We start from the raw sequence: 10920 nt of genomic DNA on the forward strand, positions 1-10920 counted from the left end.
GGTTATGAGACTTTGAGTGACAAACAGAGGTTGCATGACCAAATCATCCACATAGTTGGCATTGAATAGGCGACTTATTATAGAATAGGGATGAGGGACGTCATTGCTGAAAATATCCATTGTTGTTCACATTTTTGTTGGGATGTAAGTTTGCAGATTGTGGGTTATGTGCACGCCATTGTGGCTATCCGTTCCATGGTTGTGGTCCATTCCAGTGCCGATTTCTTTTGGTGTTGTTTGAACTAATGTTTCGTTGTGCTACTTGAGCAGTAATGGAGTTGGTCTACTTCTTCTTTTGTTCTTCATGTAGTAAGAAGATTTCATGATCTGAAAGTTTCTCAAATAGTTCTTCAGAAGAGATGGGAGTATCACGTGTTCGAATAGCAGTACTAAATTGACTGTATTCTGGTCCAAAACCATTCAAAAATCTTGATTACTAACTCTTCATGAGCAACAGGTGATCCAACAACGGCAAGTTCATCAGCGAGGGATCTAATTTCTCGAAGATATTCTACGACAAATTTGTTATCTTTCGAAACCTTAGCAAGAAGATCCCGAAGACTGTAGATTCTGGTTTGAGACTTATTTGCATATGTAGTTTGCAAATGGTCCCAAGCCTCTTTAGCAGTAGATGCAGTAGCAACAGAAGGAGCAATTGTTGGGTCGACCGACGCCATCAACGCATTGCATATCAAACTATCCTGTTGGAACCATACTTTATATTCTGGATTAATAACATGAATATCGCCTTGATTGATGATTTTGTGAGGGCAAACAATAGAACCATCAAGGTAAGAGACAAGGTCAAATCCACACATCAGTTTGAAAAATTGAGCTTTTCAAGTTGCGAAGTTGTTACTACCTGTGAGCTTTACTGGCAGTTGTGATGCCGGATTAAAGTTGATGACTTGTGTTCTAGCATTGGATATATCAAGATAAGTGGTATGTGAATGTGCTTGTAAAACAGATTGGTTGTGTTGGTTGGATTTGGTTGCAGGGGATTCAAATGGAGAGTTAGATGGAGAGCTGCCTGCCATTGTTAAAAAAAGAAGAAGAGATGAGTGATCAGTTTACTTGTTTGAGTGTATAATGCTCTGATACCATAAAAGAGAGAGTTGATGCAAAATAGCTTGAGTATTTTATTGATAGCAATCTTCTTTTTATACATAGAGAGGAGAATGAGATCCCATAAAAATAGACCAATACAAAAGGAAAAGCATACAAAGTGAATATTCTTGTGTCTGAGAATATCAAAACAAATATTCTTGTGATTGAGAATATCACAATCAATCTTCAATTTCCTTATTAAAATAGAGGAGTGGAATGCCGTAAAACTTTTGTATCTCAGAACCCAACGTCTTATTTTTAGGGAACTCCAACTGAATCAGTGTTACAAAAATCCTCCAAGTGTAAAAATTTAATTTATGTATCTGTTAAAGTTTAATTGAATCTTGCAAAAATGGGCAACAAATAACAAATAGATGCAAATTGGATTGTTAAAATTTAGCTAAAATCAAGTAAGAGATTAGAGAAGAAAACCTAAGAATCTTTAACACAGAAACATAAGATTTACCTTGCGCTCTAGAATCCTCATCGGAGGCGACTCCCTAATCCTCCCTAGTCAATTTCGGTGGTAATGACTAATCCCTGTTCTTTAGGAGTATTAAAGGCTTTGGTAGGCAAGAGGCGTTTACTGTGATGACCCGGCCAGTCGTCTCATGAGTTACCACTCCGTTTCCCCCAGTTATACTTCTAATTGCTTTGTATTATGGTTCTTTATGCGATCGGGTTGATTGGTTAGGGTTCGGAAAGGATTTGGTAAGAATTGAGGCAAAAAGTCTCTTTAGAGTGAGTTTAAGTTGGAAAAGTCAACCGGATGTTGACTTGTATGTTAGAGGGTTCAGATGTGAGTTCCAATGGTTCGGATAGCTTCACGAGGTGATTTGGGACTTAGGAGCATGATCGAAATGAGTTTTGGAGGTTCGAAGTAGATTTAGGCTTGAATTGACGAAATTGAATTTTTGGCGATTTCTGGTTGATAGGTGAGATTTTGATATAGGGGTCGGAATAAAATTCTGAGAGTTGTAGTAGCTTCTTTACGTCATTTGGGATGTGTGTGAAAAATTTCAGGTCATTTGGACGTGGTTTGGTTGGGTTTTTTATCAAAAGCGAAATTTGGAAGATTTTAGAAGCTGAGGCTTGAATCCGAGGTGTTTTGGGTGATTTGATGTTGTTTGAGGTATTTTGATGATTGGAACAAGTTTGAATGAAGTTTTTTAGGAAATATTGGTGCCTTTGGTTGAGGTCCTGGGGGCCTCGGGTGAGTTTCAGAGGGTTGAACAGATCATTTTGAGTTAAGAGAAATTGCAGAAAAATGGTTCAGCTATTGCAGGTGATTTGGTCTTCGCATTCGCGAGAGGGCCCTCGTGTTCATGAAGGGCCAGGAAGGGAGGCGTCACGTTTGGCCTTCGCGTTTGTGAAGGGTAGTCCTGCGTTTGCGAAGGGCTGGATTTGGTAGGCATCGCGTTCGCGTGAGTCTGGGTTGCGTTCGCGTAGGTTGGTGAAGCTGAGGCATCGCGTTCGCAATGGGAGATCGCGTTCGCAAAGAAGAATTTTGGTCAACGGAATTTTTGTACTTCGCGAATGCGAGGCTTTGACCGTGTTTGTGAAGAAAGATTTTTAGGCCTGGACAGAATGTTTAAAAGGTCGTCTTGTCCGCGAATATGGGCCTATCTTCCTCCATAATTGCTCGTTTTTGGAGATTTTTGAAGGAGATTGAAGAGGGATTTAAGGGGAAACATTTGGATGTAAGATTCTTGGTCTAGAAACTCTATTATTATGTGAATTTCACCTAAAATATTATGGAATCTAAGCCTAAAATTGAAGAACTAGGGCTTGAAATTGGAGACTAAACATTTGAGATTTGAAGGGTTATTTGTGGATGGATTTTGATGTTCTTGGTATGTATGAACTCGTGGGGAGATAAGGAATCCGTTGATGTAAAAATTTTCGAATTCCGAGACGTGGGCCTGGGGGTCAGATTTGGCCACTTTCGGGATTTTTGGTATTTTTCGATTGTTTTCGCTTGGGCTTCGTTCCCTTAGAATATTTTGACACCGTGATTCTAATTTTGAATAGATTCGACGTGAGTGGAGGCCAATTTGAGGGGCAATAGCATCGCGGAGTAGTATTTTCACCGGTTTGAGGTAAGTAACCATTGTATATCTGGAACCGAGGGTACAAAATCCCGGTATTGGACTTGTTTTTGATAAATGCGGTGGCGCACATGCTAGGTGATGAGTGTGTAGATGCGTACTAGTAGGGATTGTGACTTGGTCCGTCCCGTAGCGACTATTAAGTCGCATATTTGATTTGGAAATATTATGTTATCCCGTATTTTGGATATTTATATTGTATTGTATTATGGGCTTTATGATATGTTTGGGGCCTTGTGCCGACCTATAGAAACCCTTAGGGGCATTTTGACTATTTTCCTCACTTTACTTGCTAGAGGTATATCCTCAGTCTTGTTTACCCGTTTAAATGATTAAAACTGATTTTATCACTCTACTCCTAATTGTGAGGACTGTTTGGGCTGAGTTCCATAATCTCTATTTATAAGCCTGAGAGGTTGTGAGGTTAATGATTGAGAGAGGTTGAGAACCTAATTGTGAGGATATTTGTATATATGTGAGTTATGGATCAGGCTGCAAGCAGCAACAATACTTATATGGATCGGGCTGCATGCCGCAGTGATATACATATTGGATCGGGCTATACGCCGTTGCGATATAACAGTTGGGCTGTAGGAGCTCCTCCGGAGTCTGCACAACCCCAGTGAGCATAGTTGACTATAAATATATGGATCGGGCTGCACGCCACAATGGTTACTATGATTTCTATTATTATTATGAGATATAATGGGCTGAGTGACTGAGAGGCTGCCCGAGGGGCCATATTCTGAGTGATTACTTGCCCGAGGGGCCATATTCTGAGTGATTACTTGCCCGAAGGGCCCTGTTATGATGTTTTCACTGTTTTCACTCTTCTTTTAAATAAGCCTCTGTTGGATATATTGCTAAGTAATTGGTTTCAATGTTAAACTGGAAATGATTATTTTTATGACGGAACTGGTTTTTAAGCTATATGTTTTGAACTGCTCATCACTGCTTTCAGTCCTTATTTACTTTAGTTACTTACTGAGTTGGCGTACTCACATTACTCCCTGCATCTTGTGTGCAGATCCAGGAGCCCAAGCGACCGAGTGAGGGCTTTTACCTATTTCAGCATTTGACGGAGACTTCGAGGTAGCTGCATGGCGTCCGCAGCCCTGTTCTCTCCCTCCTATCTTATTATTTTCCGCATTTTTTTCTAGACTATTGATGTATTAGGTAATCAAACTTGTATTAGAGGCTCTAGACTTGTGACCCCAGATTGTTGGGGCTTTGTAGTTTCCCTGTTATCTTGACTTCCACATATTTCTGTTGCTTAAATGCTTATAATGAATTTGGTGTTTAAAACTTGCGTTAGAAAATGGCTTAAATGTTAAAGGAAAAAGGGTTATGGTAAATTGATTAGTTGGCTTGCCTAGTAATGTGATAGGCGCCATTACGACCGATATTTGGGGTCGTGATAAGTTGGTATCAGAGCCTAGGTTACATAGGTCTCGCGAGTCATGAGTCGATTTAGTAGAGTCTCGCGGATCGGTACAGAGACGTCTGTATTTATCCTCGAGAGGCTGCAGAACCTTTAGGAAAATTCTTCATATTCTTGAAATTCTTGTCGTGCGGACTTGTTGATCCGAATACTAAACTTCTATTATTCCATTCTCTCACAGATGGTGAGGACACGAGCTACCGGACGGGGTGGACGACCACCAGTTCCACCAGTTGGGACCACCAGAGGCTGAGGTCGCGGTTGAGGCCGTGGAAGGGGCAGAGCATCTAGGGCAGCACCTGCAGATCCACCAGCTGCCCCCGTTCAGGATCAGGTCCTAGTTACGGACGCTATAGCGACACCAGCTCAGGCACCAACTGTGCCCATTGTGATTCCAGGCCTTCAGGAGGCTTTAGCTTATATCTTATCAGCGTGTACCGGTTTGGCTCAGGCGGTCCCAATTACTACGGTCGCAACTACTTCTCAGGTAGGGGAGGCACCCAGACTCCCATTGCCCGCACACCTGAGTAGGTTGTGCAAGGACTCCAGACATTGGGGGTACCTCCAGCCCTGCCGGTTGCACCAGCTCAGGGGTTTTTGGTACCAGTTATCCCGGATGATGAGCATCGTCGACTTGAGAGGTTTGGTAGACTCCAGCCTCCGGCATTTAGTGGTGCAGAGGGCGAGGATGCCCACGATATCTTGGATAAGTGCCAGCGGATGCTTCGTACAACATGGATTCTTGAAACCAGTGGTGTGACATTTACTACCTTTCAGTTTTCTGGGGCTGCCTTCACTTGGTGGAAGGCGTATGAGAGGCGTAGGCCTGTTGGTGCAGTGCCCCTTACTTGGCAGTAGTTCTCTGTTCTCTTCCTGGAGAAGTATGTACCACAGTCGCGCCGAGAGAAACTGCGCAGGCAGTTTGAGCAGCTATGTCAGGGGGAGATGATGGTGATGTAGTATGAGATGCGGTTCTCTGAGTTAGCCCGTCATGCGGTTTGTATGGTTCCCACAGATCGAGAGAGGATCAGGATATTTGTTGATGGCCTCACATACTAGCTTCGGATCCTCATGACTTGGGAGAGGGTGACAAGTGCTACCTTCAAGGAGGTTGTTGATATCTCCCGTGAGATTTAGTCGGTTTACCGGCAGGAGCGAGAGGAGAGGGAGGCCAAGAGGCCTCGGGGATCTAGTAGTTTTAGTAGTGCTCCTTCGATGGGTCAATTCCAGCAGGGCAGAGGCCGTTCATTCAAGCAGGCACATTCGGCTCGCCAGGTTACCGTGGAGCATCATCAGGTCATGGCTTCCACACTTCTCATCAGGGCCACTCATCACTTAGTGCCCTTCCAACTCAGAGCTTATCTCGTGCTCCATCAGTCCAGGGTTCTTCTATGCCAGGTCCTTCTATTGGTCATTCCGGTGCCAGGGGTTCCCTTTAGTCCCCATCTCCAGGACCGGGAAGTTGTTATGAGTGTGGAGAGTTTGGGCATGTGAGGAGGCAGTGTCCTTGTCTTCGTGATGGTCAGTCTCAGCAGAGGGATCAGCCCTCGACTTCTGCTCCAATTACTTCATCACCCACCCAGCCAGCTAGGGGTGGAGTTCAGGAAGCCAGGAGCCATCCTAGAGGGGGAGGTCGATCAGGTGGTGGTCAGGCTCATTTCTATGCCCTTCCGGGTAGATCATATGTTGCTGCTTTAGATGCCGTGATTTTAAGTATTGTTTCGGTCTGCCATATAGATGCCTCTGTATTATTTGATCCCGGTTCCACCCTTTTTATGTGTCTTCGTATTTTGCTCGTTATTTGGGTATGCCCCGTGAGCTTCACGCCTTACCTATTCATGTATCTACCCCAGTGGGCAATACCGTTGTTGTAGACCGTGTGTACTGGTTGTGTGTGGTGACTATTGGGGGTCTGGAGACCCGAGTGGATCTATTATTATTGAGCATGGTGGATTTCGATGTCATTTTGGGCATTGGATTGGCTATCTCAATGTCGTGCTATTCTGGACTGTCATGCTAAGACAGTTATATTGGCTATACCGGGTGTGCCACGGATTGAGTGGCGAGGTTTGACCGATTATGTTCCCAGCAGAGTGATCTCATTCTTAAAGGCCCAGCGTATGGTTGGGAAGGGATGCCTTTCGTATCTATCCTTCGTAAGGGATATTGGAGCTGAGGCTCCCGGTATTGATTCTGTCCCAGTTGTGAGGGAATTTCCAGATGTGTTTCCTGCAGACCTGTCTGGCATGGCACCAGACAGGGATATTGATTTTGGTATTGATCTGGAGCGGGGCACTCAGCCCATTTCTATTCCGCCGTATTGTATGGCACCAGCAAAGTTGAAGGAGTTAAAGGAATAGCTTCAAGAACTCCTTGATAAGGGGTTTATTCGTCCTAGTGTGTCACCTTGGGGTGCACCGGTTCTATTTGTGAAGAAAAAGGATGGCACAATGAAGATGTGCATTGATTATAGGAAATTGAACAAGGTAACAATTAAGAACAAGTATCCTTTGCCTCGCATTGATGATTTATTCGACCAGCTTCAGGGAGTGAGAGTGTTCTCCAAGATTAATCTCCGTTCGGGCTATCACCAATTGAAGATCACAGATTCAGATATTCTTAAGACGGCTTTCAGGACCTGATATGGTCATTATGAGTTCATGGTGATGTCATTTTGGGCTGACCAATGCCCCAACAACGTTCATGCATTTGATGAACAATGTGTTCCAGCCTTATCTTGATTCATTTGTCATAGTCTTCATTGATGATATTCTGGTGTATTCACGTAATTAGGAGGAGCACGCGGAGCATTTGAGAGTTATGGAGAAACTTTATGCAAAATTCTCCAAATGTGAGTTCTGGCTTAGTTTAATGGCTTTCTTGGGGCACGTGGTGTCCAGCGAGGGTATTCAGGTTGATTCGAAGAAGATAGAGGCGGTTCAGAGTTGGCCCAGACCGTCCTCAGCTATAGAGATTCAAAGCTTTCTTGGTTTGGCAGGCTATTATTGCCGGTTTGTTCAGAGATTCTCATCTATCGCATCGCCCTTGACCAAGTTGACTCAGAAGGGTGCTTCATTTGTATGGTCGGACGAGTGTGAGGAGAGCTTTCGGAAGCTCAAGACAGCTTTGACCACAGCTCTAGTGTTAGTTTTGCCATCAGCTTCAGGTTCATATACCGTGTATTGTGATGCTTCGAGAGTTGGGATTGGTTGTGTGTTGATGTAGGAGGGTAGAGTTATTGCTTATGCTTTTCGTCAGTTGAAGCCCCATGAGAAGAACTACCCCATTCATGATTTGGAGTTGGCTGCCATAGTTCACGCATTGAAGATTTGGAGGCATTACTTGTATGGCGTATCTTGTGAGGTGTTCATTGATCATCGCAATCTTCAGCATTTTTTCAAGCAAAAGGATCTTAATTTGAGGCAGCGGAGATGGTTGGAGTTGCTTAAAGATCATGATATCACTATATTGTACCATCCAGAAAAGGCCAATATGGTGGCCGATGCTTTGAGCCGAAAGGTAATCAGTATGGGGAGTTTGGCATATATCCTAGTTGGGGAGAGACCTCTTGCAGTTGATGTTTAGGCCTTGGCCAATCGGTTCATGAGGTTAGATATTTTGGATCCCAGTCGGGTATTAGCTTGCGTGGTTTCTCGGTCTTCTTTAGATGATCGCATCAAAGAGCGCCAGTATGATGATCCGCATTTCCTGGTCCTTAAGGACAGAGTTCAGCATGATGATGCCAGAGATGTGACTATTGGTAATTTTGGAGTGTTGAGGATGCAGGGTTGGATTTGTGTGCCCAATGTGGATGAGCTTCGGGAGTTGATTCTGGAGGAGGCCCACAACTCGTGGTATTCCATTCATCCGGGTGCCGTGAAGATGTATCAAGATTTGACGCAACTTTATTAGTGGAGAAGAATGAATAAAGACATTGTGGGATTTGTAGCTCGATGTCTCAATTATCAGCAGGTGAAATATGAGCATCAGAGACAAGGTGGCTTGCTTCAGCAGATGGATATTTCCGAATGGAAGTGGGAGAGGATCACTATGGATTTTGTTATTGGGCTTCCACGGACTTTGAGGAAGTTCGATGGTATTTGGATGATTGTGGATCGGCTGGCCAAGTCCGCGCACTTCATTCGTGTGTGTACTACTATTCTTCAGAGCGGTTGGCAGAGATCTATATCCAAGAGATTGTTCGTTTGCATGGTGTCCTAGTTTCCATCAGTTCAGATAGGGGCACTCAGTTTACTTTGCAGTTTTGGAGGTCCGTGTAGCAAGAATTGGGTACTCAGGTTGAGTTGAGCACAGCTTTTCACTCTCAGACGGACGGGCAGTCCGAACGTACTATTTAGATATTAGAGGACATGTTTGTGTCATTGATTCCAAAGGGTCATAGGATCAGTTTCTACCGCTTACAGAGTTTGCCTATAACAACATCTACCAATCGAGTATTCAGATGGCTCCATATGAGGTTTTGTATGGGAGGCGGTGTAGATCTCCAGTTGGTTGGTTTGAACCCGGTGAGGCTAGGCTATTGGGGACTGATTTGGTGCAGGATGCTTTGGAGAAGGTGAAGGTGATTCAGGAGAGGCTTCGCACAGCGCAGTCGAGGAAAAAGAGTTATGCTGATAGGAAGCTTCGAGATGTGTCCTACATGGTTGGCGAGAAGGTTCTGTTGAAGGTTTCACCCATGAAGGGTGTTATGAGATTTGGGAAGAAAGGGAAATTGAGTCCGCGGTTCATTGGGCCTTTTGAGGTGCTTCAGAGGATTGGGGAGGTGACTTATGAGCTTGCTTTGCCACCCATCTTGTCGAGTGTGCACTCAGTATTCCATGTTTCTATTCTCCGAAAATACATTAGGGATCCATCTCATGTTTTGGATTTCAGCACGGTTCAGTTGGATGATGATTTGACTTATGATGTGGAGCCAGTAGCTATTTTGCGTCGTCAGGTTCGGAAGTTGAGATCAAAGGATATAGCTTTAGTGAAAGTGCAGTGGAGAGGTTAGCCCATGGAGGAGGCTACTTGGGATACCGAACGGGATATGCGGAGCAGATATCCTCACCTATTTGAGGCTTCAGGTATGTTTTTTGACTCGTTCGAGGACGAACGTTTGTTTAAGTTGGGGAGGATGTGATGACCCGGCCAGTCGTCTCATGAGTTACCACTCCATTTTCCCCATTTCTACTTCTAATTGCTTTGTATTTTGGTGCTATATGCGATCAGGTTGATTGGTTAGGGTTCAGAAAGGATTTGGTAAGAATTGAGGCAAAAAGTCTCTTTAGAGTGAGTTTAAGTTGGAAAAGTCAACCGGATGTTGACTTGTGTGTTAGAGGGCTCGGATGTGAGTTTCGATGGTTCGGATATGTTACACTCCAAGTTTTCGTACGTGAGAGTACGTCGTAAGTCATTGATGTAAGCTCGGAAATGAGATTCTATTTGGAAGTAAATAAAGTAAGTTAATCATGTTACCTTGGAGGTTACAAATATTAAAGATCATGAATAACGAGTACCAAGAGAGTTGGAAATCTTAGAAGCTAAACCAATTGAAGAAAATAATTTTGTCGAAAGTCGACAAGTTTCGAATGTTATAACATGTACTTTGGGGGTGATACTAGGGTTATTAACATGATAAGGAGGTTATTCTATGAGTTATTTTAGTCGTATGATATTCATTTTCTACATTTTGAAGGCAAGCAAGTTGTGGAACAAGAGTTGGCAAAGGTCATCACAAGTTACATTCATAAATTTGCTGAAATTTAGGTCAAATGTATCTGAGAATTTCTCCAAATATACTTGGAATCATGGGGTGTTCTACCTACCAAATTGAAGATCTACGAGTCTAGTTTCTAACGCATTAAACCGTTCATCAATACGACATCGGAGTAGAGAGATATTCGCATTTTCGCGAAACCGCGCAAGCAGCTCCCAATGGGACCCACTTAGGCGGTGGTTGACCTACTTCAATTTATAAACGATTTGGACGCCTATTTTTGCTCATTTTTCAACTAAAGTTCGTCTCCAAACTTCTCCTAACCCTCCTAAACATATACCACAAGGGTTTGAAGTGATTCCAAAGTGATTACACCATATTTCAACATCAAAACTTAGTTCTAGTGAAGAACAACACCTCTCTGAGGTTGTGTTGTCATTGAGGATTGTTGTGGGCTGTATTTGGATGAAATTCCAAGTTGTTGCTGCTGTCTAAGGTGAGTATAACAGCCTACTAATTGTGCTTAAGCTTGCTTGTATGTTGGT

The sequence above is a fragment of the Nicotiana tabacum genome, chromosome 20, assembly GCF_000715075.1.
Source record: "Nicotiana tabacum cultivar K326 chromosome 20, ASM71507v2, whole genome shotgun sequence".
In the NCBI taxonomy this organism is placed as follows: Eukaryota; Viridiplantae; Streptophyta; class Magnoliopsida; order Solanales; family Solanaceae; genus Nicotiana; species Nicotiana tabacum.